Below are 11,685 nucleotides of genomic sequence, written 5' to 3'. Positions count from 1 at the left end.
ACATCTACTGTTGATCAAGCTAAGATTATTTAATCCTATCCATTTGAAACAAAGTTGTACCCATTGATCCATACTTCTCAAACTACCACAAGAGCTTATCAATTGTCTATCTATTCCTTATGAGTGAAATCCCAACCCTTCATGGAAGAAAAGTACCACTTCACCTTGGAAAATTTTAAATGTTGCAGTCTGATATAAGTTTTTCATCTCAATTCATGGATGAGATCTCAATTGTTCATATATATACACACCCTTGTTAAGGTAGGAACACATAAAACACCATGAATCATATCTACAATCGATCTCCCCCAAGCACATATATTGATTCTCTTAAAGACAAATAATTGCCCTTAATACCAATATCATATGTTATGACATTTTTATGGATTAAGGAATACTAGGAAGATTCACTTGTGCAAGGATGAAACAAAACATGGTCAATTTACCCCAATTATATCCTACAAGCCTCCAAATATTGAAATTTTCTCAATTATACCATTATTAAAGGTGAATAATCTCATGGCCTCTACAAAAAATGCCCAGATTTGGCCCAACATTGAAGCTGAGCTATGATGCCCCATTATGGCATCCTTACCTAATTCTCTTAGCCATAGGGTGGGTTGCCACAAATAGGAATTTAAAATTACAAAGCTCAAAGGCCATATCCCCATAATAAAAACTAAAATAGGCCTCCATAGAAGGACCATAATTAAATAAAATTCACGCACATGTGCAATAAAAAATAGTGAGATTGCACAAGCACGGATTACTAGAGATTCATGACAAGTACATCCTCATGACTAAAATCAATCATATTCATACACATGTTAGGTGCACATATTTCCACAACATAAATTAACATAAATATTTCATATTCATAAATAACAATAGATGTACCTTTTAATTGAAGAAAGTGCATGAAGCTAGCAATGTAAGAACAATTTTCCTCCCAACCATAGGTGTATAGTGTAAATACCACCACAAATTTGAGCTATAAGTTCATTAAGTTGAAGGAAACAAGTTGCATAATTCTATCTCTCTTAGTCCAACCCATATATATCCATGCTCAACCATTTTTCTCAACATAGAGCATTATAGACATCTCATATAGTCGTCGCTTCCACTAACCACCAATAACACAAGGAAGATCTTCAATTTCTCTACTCAACAGTCCCTTAGAGATATTTTTCCTTTTGATATTATTAGTGTGGTTAGATGGATCCTAATATGTTGTATGCATTATGGTATTTCCCCACAAGATTAATACTTGGCTTTCAAGCATCCAAAGAGAAACAAATGCATTCAAATGGGTGAAGGGATCGTAATATGGAACATTTTAGGGGCCAAATTTCAACATAAAGCTAATTTTTACTTCTTTTATTTTTCACACAAAAAACCATGAATTTTTATTATTTTCCATAAACTATTTGTTGAAATTCAATATGATAAATTTATTTTAATAAACAAATGGATGGAATATTATATAAACTATATAAAATCCTTATAAATTTGAATAATTTCACAAAAATATCACCAAACATTTTATAATTGGCATGTTAAGAATGAATACTATTTGCTATGGCTTCTACACTTAAGATAAGTTTGGATCCTTAAAATTTTCCCTAGAACTTTCTAATTTAACTAGCCTCTATGCTTCCTTATAACCTATTATATTTCATCAAAAAGTTATTTCCTCTTTGGAACATTGATTTTGGTTAATTTCCATATTGATAATAGTTAGCAATGAAGTGTACAACATGAGTTGTTTATAGCATGAACATTAAAGTGATGCAATGATGGATAGAGTTAATGGTAATGAGAGGACTGGAGGAAATTATATGAGAAATTATTTTGACAAGAGGAATATAACACTCTTACACATCCCATGATGATTGTATTTATCCCATGCTTTCATAACTATGTGAAAAGGCTTTCCCACCAAAATCTTACATGTATTCAATGATTACTTTATAAGTAAAATAAAGTGGATGGTTTTACATGATGGAAAAGAGATGAGATATAAGGTTGACATTTGATAATGAAGGATTTACTTTCCCAATTCCTTTCCTCTTCCATTCTAATGGAATCATAGCCCCTCGTACCCTCGATTGCCATCTTGGACTATTATATATAATATTCCAACTTTAGTATTTAAGTTGTTTGAATTCACCATGATAACCCTACCACATAGACCATATAAGTTTATTTACATCATGCATCCCTAACCATTCATTAGTCATGCCTTAGCCTTTAGCTCTATATTAGGAACCCAGATTAGCATATTTACATCATTTAAATAATCAATTCAATACATTCAAAGGATCAAAACTAGGGTATTACAAACTCTTCATAATATGCGAAAGACTCCCCCACAAACCTCTTGCATGCATTCAATTATTGGTTTAATGAGTCCATGGAGGTAGATGACTTGACTTGAGGCACATAGTTAAGATCTATGGTGGACACTTAACAATAAATGATTCTATTTTTCATATGCTCCCCTTTCTCTTCTCATGTAGTGGAATAATAGCCCCCTCATACGTATACTCTTAGCAACCAACTTAAACCATTACAAAATATTTTTCAACATTCATATGTATAAAAATTTCACCTTCTCTCTATTGAAAATAGCAACAAGAAATGTTAAAAATAGAATTTAGAAATTCCAATTTAATTTGTCCTTGAATTAAATTGTGAATTAAAATTGTAATTATTTTCTCATAGCAACTTGTAATAGTTAACTAAGTTAAGTTGACTTAGTTAACTTAGGAATTTAAAGTTGGAAGTCTTTTGGAAGTCATGTATATGTTCTCCCTAAGTTTTAGGGGTCCAGAATGAGTTTAATTATGAGTTGTAATTAGATAACTCATTTTATTGAGTTATGTTCAGTTAAATTAGTTCCATACTGTTTGTGGAACTAATAGAGAGTTAACAACCTGTTGGTGCACTAGTGCATTAACTAGTGCTACTCTAGTTAACTGAATATTCCCTCATCAAAAACTCATGCATTTCAATTCTGAGAAAGACCCAGTTGAGACTAGAGTGCAACGACAATGTACTATCAATTGTATAATTTTCCGAGTTGCACAGATGGTGCATGCAATCAAGAACTAAACCTTGAAGGGATTGCGCAGTTTTCAATGCACTGGTTTTCCTTAAGATGGGCTAATCAGCCATATGAATTGTGCAAGGAAATAGGGACTTGGAGAATTGGAGAATTGGTTAAGTGTTGGCCAAGAGCTTGCTTGTGAGTTGAAGATTGATTTTACTGAGTGTTGGGATTGTTATTGTGAGAACAAGCATTGTATTATCATATTGGATTTCTGATTAATGCAATATAGATAGTAGGGGTTTTGAGCTGTGGCTTTCCCTGGATACTTATTGTGTTATGTGCCATTGATTTGTCTTCCTCTTGTCGACTATTGTTTTGCTCGATCTTTATGGGATTTTGCTATAAAGAGTAGAACTAGATTCTTGTCTCTTGTTTTAGTAGATTACATGAGCTTGTGAATCTACAAGATTTTCTACATGGTGTCTGAGCTTGATTTGTAGAAATTTTCTACATGGTATTAGAGCCATATCTTTTTGGGCCGCGAGTTTTCAGAGAAAATCTGAAAATTTTGGTGTAAAATTTTCAGAAACAAATAGCAGACCTAGATCCTTTGCGAGAAAATACCCAAATTCAAAAAAATAAATCAGCTGAATCGAAGTTCGGATGAGGGAGATATCACTGATTTAATATCAACTCTTTTTTCAAAAAAATTTGTGACGACGGGACAGATGAAACAGATTGGTGTACTAGCCAAGAACATGTATGAACTTGAGGTACAAGATGAATGCAAATCCTTGAGGAGAAAGCAAAAGGTTAGAGACTTGGTGGTTGAGAGGGAGAGTAAATTACCAGTCAACATGCAGCTCCAAAAGAAGCAATCTTAGAAGTAGCTTCAGGAAGTTTCGAGCCAAGTGGGAAGAGGGAGCACATGTAGCCATACCTATAGGTGTGAGGTGGGGCGATGTGAAGTGCTAGTCCCAAGAGGGCTAAAATTGGGCAGGGTCCATTGATAGTTTTTATCTCATGGATCGTACCTTGCTACGGGAGCCCAAAGTACATAGTAGTGGGAGGAATCAGTGGGATTGATGTAGTCAGAGATCAGAGTGACAAAGGCTAGAGCATTCAGATACTGAAGAGCGCAGAGAAGGGTTGACAACAATGCAGAAAGGCAGAGTCAACAGAAGCACAAAGTTTTCAGTAGACAAAGGAAATAACAGTTAGAGACTTTGATGACGGATGCATCATACTAATTCAGGTTAGATGTTTCATTTTTGTTTCTGGAGTTGCTGTAGCAACAACACTAGAGAGAAGTGTTGCATGCAGAACATTCCAAAGGTTCAATATCGGGATCAAGTTGAATTCCTTTCTTGTTGAGAGGGAGTGTTGAAAACAACAACAAGAAATGTTAAAAATAGAATCAAAAAATTCCAATTTAATTTGTCCTTGAATTAAATTGTGAATTAAAATTGTAATTCTTTTCTCATTGCAACTTGTAATAGTTAACCAAGTGGAGTTGACTTATTTAACTTAGGAATTTCAAGTTGGATGTCTTTTGGAAGTCATGTATATGTTCTCCCTAAGTTTTAGGGGTCTAGGATGAGTTTAATTATGAGTTGTAATTAGATAACTTAGTTTACCAAGTTATGTTTAGTTAAATTAGTTCCAAACTGTTTGTGGAACTAATAGAGAGTTAACAGTCAGTTGGTGCACTAGTGCATTAACTAGTGCTACTATATTTAACTGAAGATTCCCTCATCAGAAACTCATGCATGTCGATTCTGAGACAAACTCAATTGAGACTAGAGTGTAGGGATAGTGTACTATCAGTTGTATAATTTCCTGAGTTGTATAGATGGTGCATGCAATCAGGAACTGAACCTTGAAGGGATTTCACAGTTTTGGATGCACTGTTTTCCCTTTAAGATGGGCTAATCATCCATAGGGATTGCGCAGGGAAATAGGGACTTGGAGAGTTGGAGAATTGGCTAAGTGTTGGCCAAGAGCTTGCTTGTGAGTTGAAGATTGATTTTACTAAGTGCTAGGATTGTTCTTGTGAGAACAAGCATTGTATTATCATCTTGGATTTCTGATTAATGCAAGATAGTATGGGTTTTGAGCCGTGGCTTTCCCCGGATACTTATTGTGTTATGTGCCATTGATTTGTCTTTCTCTTGTCGATTATTGTTTTGCTCGATCTTTATGGGCTACCGCTGTAAAGAGTAGAAGTAGATTCTTGTCTATTGTTTTAGTAGATTACATGAGCTTGTGAATCTACAGGAAATTCTACACTCTCACAACCTTATCACATGGTCCGTTGGAGCACATTTACATGATACATACATACCTATACATTTATTAGTCCAACCTTACCATATTGTCTTATTGCAATAGATGACCATGTTTTACACCTACATGATTCTAATTGCAAAAAACAATGTTACTACAATTTTTATCTCTGTCACCAAAAATTACTATAGTACTCAAGCAATTTTCTCCCAATGGTTGAGAAGTTTTTATTTCCATGGAAAAATTATTGTATGTTTGAGGTTTCTAAGATGAAATCTACATATACATAATATTTAGCCTTGTAACTCAGACCATCAACAACTTGTGATAGATATTGCTTATTATAATCCTTCAACAAAATCTTTTAGATAAACATCAAATTGTCATAAAATCTATCTTGAATACTTGATCTTACAAACCATTCATAAAAATACTAATTTATTTTTATAAGAAAAACATCTAAATATCATTTTTATAGTTATAAAGAAAAGAAAACATATTAAATCTAAAACCAAAACTCCATTTTTAAATTATTCAATTGTGATGATAAAGTCCATTTTTAAATTATTCAATTGTGATGATTCTTTCAATTGTGATAATTCTTTCTTGAATAGACAAAATTTCCCATAAATACTTACTTGAACTGGTTAAACAATTATGACATAAACTCTAATACCATTTTATATACTTTAAATTATCTCACTATTTCCAACTCTCCCCATTTTTTACATTAAAAATTGTGACCATACCAAAAATGAAAAACTTCCAAACTAGATTCATGTCACTTAATTTGATTGAAATAGTACACACAAGCTTCCATATTAGATTATTCAAATACCATGTTAATTATGTTGAATAACCTAATAATAAAATAAAGTTGGATGTTAGTTAACCTCTACCACATTACACTCAAATCCCTCTATTATTAGCACTAGTTGGTTTCTTGAATCTAGTTTTTCTTGTATTGAGATTTACAACCAGGATTGGAAATTTTAGTTCAAATGAAAAGGCTTTAGCCACTCTCCCAGTTATATCAAAGTTGGCAACATAGGACTGCCATCATATTTATGTTTGGAAAAAATAAGAGTAGATAAGTGACCAGGCATTTTCTTAAGGTATTCCAAGTATTCCATAAATATTTAGGACTGTCATCATAAATATTCCAAGTGAGGTGACAAGTCATTTTCTTAAGGATCAAGATACTCATCAATTGTGGTACCGACTTACTAGAGAGACGTGGTGTTCCCTGCACACCCAAACCGATTGTGTCGGATTGTGTCGGTTTTAAGATCTATGCAATAAGCCTCAAAATTTGAATTTAATCCAAAATTCCATATTTCAAAGCCCACATGCCAATAATAACTTTATATGATTACAACGGTTTGAGTATTAAAGGCAAGTTCAATATGTAATTTATGTTTAATATTGCTATTTTTCTATTTGGGTATGATATTCAACATTCACAGTAATTTATGTTTAATATAGCTATTTTTCTATTTGCGTATGATATTCAACGTTCACATTATCTATTTTGGTGATTTTTATTTTTGGATAAATTGAAGTTTTATTTCTCTAGGATTATGAAATGATGATGGTAAATATTTGTTTTGTTAAAATATTTTATAAAAAAGATGTTTCATTAGTGTCATCCCATACAAAAATTAGATCGTGATTTACATTAATATATTAGTTTCAAAAGATATTAGTTTCAAATTTATATTAAGATATACTAATTTTAAAGGTAATGTTATGTTTTTATTGAGATATAAAATTATTAACTATGAGATGTAGAAGAATAAAAAATAAGGTGTTTTATTAAGGCATTCCTTTTATAGAAGTTGTTGGTTTGAAAATCAGTGGGTACAAAAAATCAAACCATTTAAAGAGTCGCTGTGACTTAGGTTGGATGCAATCCTCGAGTGATTTTGACGGGTTGTTGGTTTGAAAATCTGTTGGTACGAAAAATTGAACCATCGTAAGGGTTGGTGTGGCCTAGGTCGGATGCAATTCTTAGGTGATTTTGACGGCTTAGATGGCCTTGGATCATCGTTTTGTTATCCAAAAGCTAGTCTTGGGAGTCAAAAATGAGTAAGAGAACCAAAAAAAAAAGATATAAAATTATTAAGATCTTTTTTTGGGTAAGAGATAAAATTATACTCAAGATAATATTTAATTTTATGCATAATATTAAGGATATATGTTACTAGGAAGCACATGACCTTATTGGCAGTAGTCATTACAATTATCACATGGGACATTAACTTTCTTGAGCATACTATCTCGTTTAAAAATGCATTCTTTGTCTTAGAGAAAGGCCTAAAAATATCGTCGATTGGATAAAATTTCATTTTCCTTAGATGTAAAGAAACAAATTAACCACTCAAGACCTAGAAACATGTGACAATAGTGTAACTTTGTCCCTTTATGGACCACCAACAAATTAATTTAAATGTCATTGTATTTTTTTAATGGCAATGATGAGTCAACCTACATTCATGGATATTAACATGTGATAATTGTCCTCGTAGCTAATTAAAAATTATATTATGATAAGCTTTGCCACATTTTAAAAAAGAATAAAAATAAAACGGTAAATTATTAAGAAAAATGCATAACAATGTTAAAGGCCCATACAATTATGAAGTCCATGAAATTTCCCAATTACATCTCAGTAAAAGTCTTTTATGATTTAATCATATTATTGGGGTGTTGTAAAATAAAGACAATCAATATACTCTGAGCAACAAAATGATAAACGTTGTATAAATTGTTGAATTCAAACATTTTAGATTTAATAATTACAACGAGCGGGGTGTAAATTTGGTAATCATTCCTACTCATGAAGTAAATTTTTTATGCCAAGTTTCTTTTTAAAATTCTCCTACATATGACATTTTACATTTATTTATGCCTATCATTTAATGTTATTATTCTATCTGTTTTCTTAACTTTTTACTAGAACATTTTTTTTTTTGTTGATATATGTTGTGTTTTATTTGATCAATTCTAGCTTGACCATTAGGCAAAATGAAGCTTAGTAAAATTATAGATATACATGTTAAAGAACAAACATATTGAATCCTATTCATTATTGCTAAACTAACCAATGATTTAGGGAAATTATGTATAGTCATTGTTTATGTAATTTCAACCATTTTGCAAGTCATGTTGAATTATTATGCAAAATTTCTCAATTAGCATGCTCAAACGCATTAGATGTAATGTATTTTGAAAGGGACAAATGATCTCAACTTTCAACATGATGAGTTGGATTGAGATATGATCTTATAAATAATAAAACAAATTTGAGCCGACTTTTGCTTTTAAATAGGTATTTGGGGGGTCCAAATATTTCAAGAAATAATAATATACAAGGTATGTGTTTTGAAGAAAATTATGATAGTTTAATAAGGATGGATCTCTCTAGCTGACAGCCCAATATTTGCAAGGCACAAACTTAATCATGTTCATATTCAATTATGAATTTATGGAATGCACAAGAGCCATGATAAATGTCCATTTGAGATTCCCATTTCCAACCACAAAATAGATCCATTTTATAATAACTGGGATCTATAATCAACATATTAACATTAAACAAACTACATTAAACCTCTCAAATTCAAACAAAAATTTGTCATGTCACTTATATTATTTTTATTAAAAAACTAAAATACCCTTCAATATAATTACTCTATCCCCATAGGTTAGCGTTTTTTATGGCATACAAGTGGCCCAAGGTGATCAGATGACTTCCACCCTTTAAGCCTTTAAATTTTAGGGTTCAAGGTGCATGGTGTGAAATTGCATGACGTGAATTAATATGGATACACGTCTTTTCTAGCATGCGCAAAGACCCACAATCATCTTAAAGAGTCTCGTATTTTGATCAGAACTTGTGTTTATCTAAAAGTTTATAAGCACCATGGAATATGTGCTTATCTTGGAGTTTCGTCTTATGCCTAACTTCTTTTATTGTCTCCAATTCAATTTGGAATTGGTTATATCTATGGTATAGAATTATAAATATATATGTAATAGATATCTCTCTATCATACACACATACATATGTAAATGAATATTTCTCTCTCACACACAGATTGATATTGATAAAATTTTATCTCACCTATTTAATTGACATCTTAACAAATTAAATAGATATCAATAATAACTTATAAATTTTAAAATTATCAATATTTGAATTTTACATTTTGAAAAATTTAATACAAAATTAAAATAGAAATGGTACTAAATTACAAAAATAGAAATTAATTTCGCTGGGCTCTTTAGGAAATATAGATCGGTAGTTGATTGGTCCAACTAAAAACTTCCCATAACGCCTCATAATCTAACTCAAGATTTATCTACAAAACTCAATCGAGCAATTAAAAATAGAGTGAGAAAATAATAATTAAATTCAGACAAATAAAAATCCCTGCTATTATGTTCAAAATTTAAATTATTATTATTTAATACAAAATTAAAATAAATCTATACTATTACATATCTCAATTTATACTACATTTAAATATTATTTATTTGAAACATATTTTTTTTTATATTTTTTCTAAATAAATTATAATTTTATAATAATAATATATACTATAAATTAATAATATATAATTCATCTATCAAAAATATAACAAATAATTATATATACAAAGAATATTTGTTCTTGTATATCATTATATTTAATATTCAATTTTATTAGATTCGCTTACCTTCACCCTTGCATCAACCTTCTTCTGCGTTTCAAATCCTCTCCGACTTGACTGCTTCTCATTCTCATCAACTTACTCGACGCAACTAACTCTTAGCAAATCTCAAATCTCATTTAAGTTTTCAAATTTATAGGCTTCTACATCGACAAGCACTTTGACAACGTAAGGGTATAAATATTATGATTCTTTGTGATATTTTTTAATAGATGATAGCACTTTGACAAATTCTTTGTACCTGGCTTTGTCTTCTCCACATATATATAATAATAATAATTTTACATTTTGATAACGTAAGGCATAAATATTAGTTGCAATGATCTCTTGCTAAATGGTTTAACTTCAATGTGCTTTACTTCTGTATTTTTATATGCTATATTTTCACTTGTTCACAATTCTATTTTGCATAAACATTTTGATATGCATCCAACTTTTCTATTTACTATTTTTATTTTTATTTTCGATGAAACATTATTTATATGTTTATTTTTTTCCACATTAATTTTTATTTATTTATTATTTTTTTGAACTAGGTTGAGTTAAGGGGAGCCAATTTTAATGTTGGCAATGTTGGATAGAAGAACAATCTCAATGTTGATAATGTTGGATGGAAGAACAATATGACCACTAGCTTCAATGTTGGCAATGTTGGATGGAAAAACAATTGATCCACTAGTGAGATGCTATCACCGTGATTATGTGAAGCTTAGTCGAACTTGGATGCCTTTTAAGATAATTTAATTCTCTCAAAAGTAACTCCCATCCTCAACCCCATACCATGAAATTTGAACCTATAATTTAATAAAAATTAAACCCTACAAACTAATTAATCTACACCTAATAAATTTTCAAACAATAATTTTATTCATATCCAAACATAAAACTAAATATTCATCACTTAGAACCAAACCACCCAACCCACTTTGTGCTCAAAGTCGAGATGCCCCACATCATTGCACACCCTTAGGATACCCATCATGCTCTATTCAAAAGTAAGGACGCTCCCACAATATACATTCTTTACCAAAACACTTCATTGGACATTGACAAGAAGAGACTAGTTTTACCACACCCCTAACGTGACAAAGGAGGAAGGTAAAAGAGTGCACCAAATTCAAACGCTTCCAGCTACTCGCTGCAACGATTTCTTGACCCGTACGGAATGCTCTTTAATTTTCGTCCATTCACGGGTAATGATTCCGCTCTTTTCTTTTTATGGCCCATCCACTTTTTTGTCTTCACTTAAGAAAAAAGTGTATACAGTTGATAAATGTCGCTTTCAAGCAAACAAATAAATTAATGAGAAAGTTTCGTGTGAGTTAAGCTTAGCATTTAATCATTGAAGGTATGCTTTATTCTACACGCAATCCGTCCTACCTTTTCACTTCTAAGAATGTAAAAACATCAAGTACCAAGCAGCCAAATTCACTACTCATTAAACGACCATTGAGATAGTCAAAATTTGAAGAAAAAGATCTAAGATAAATAATGGATTAGTTGATTTTAAGTTGGAATTTTTTTTTAAATTAAGTTGATTTTAAGTTTAATGAATAAATGAATGAATGATATTTTAATGTCTATTAGACTAAAAATATTTTTTTTTTTCCTTTTGTAATTCAATCTTTTTCT

Source organism: Pinus tabuliformis, chromosome 2_2, assembly GCF_031772625.1.
Source record: "Pinus tabuliformis cultivar Carrire ecotype Pingquan chromosome 2_2, CPIR1, whole genome shotgun sequence".
Taxonomy (NCBI): domain Eukaryota; kingdom Viridiplantae; phylum Streptophyta; class Pinopsida; order Pinales; family Pinaceae; genus Pinus; species Pinus tabuliformis.
This window is presented reverse-complemented; position numbering follows the sequence as displayed.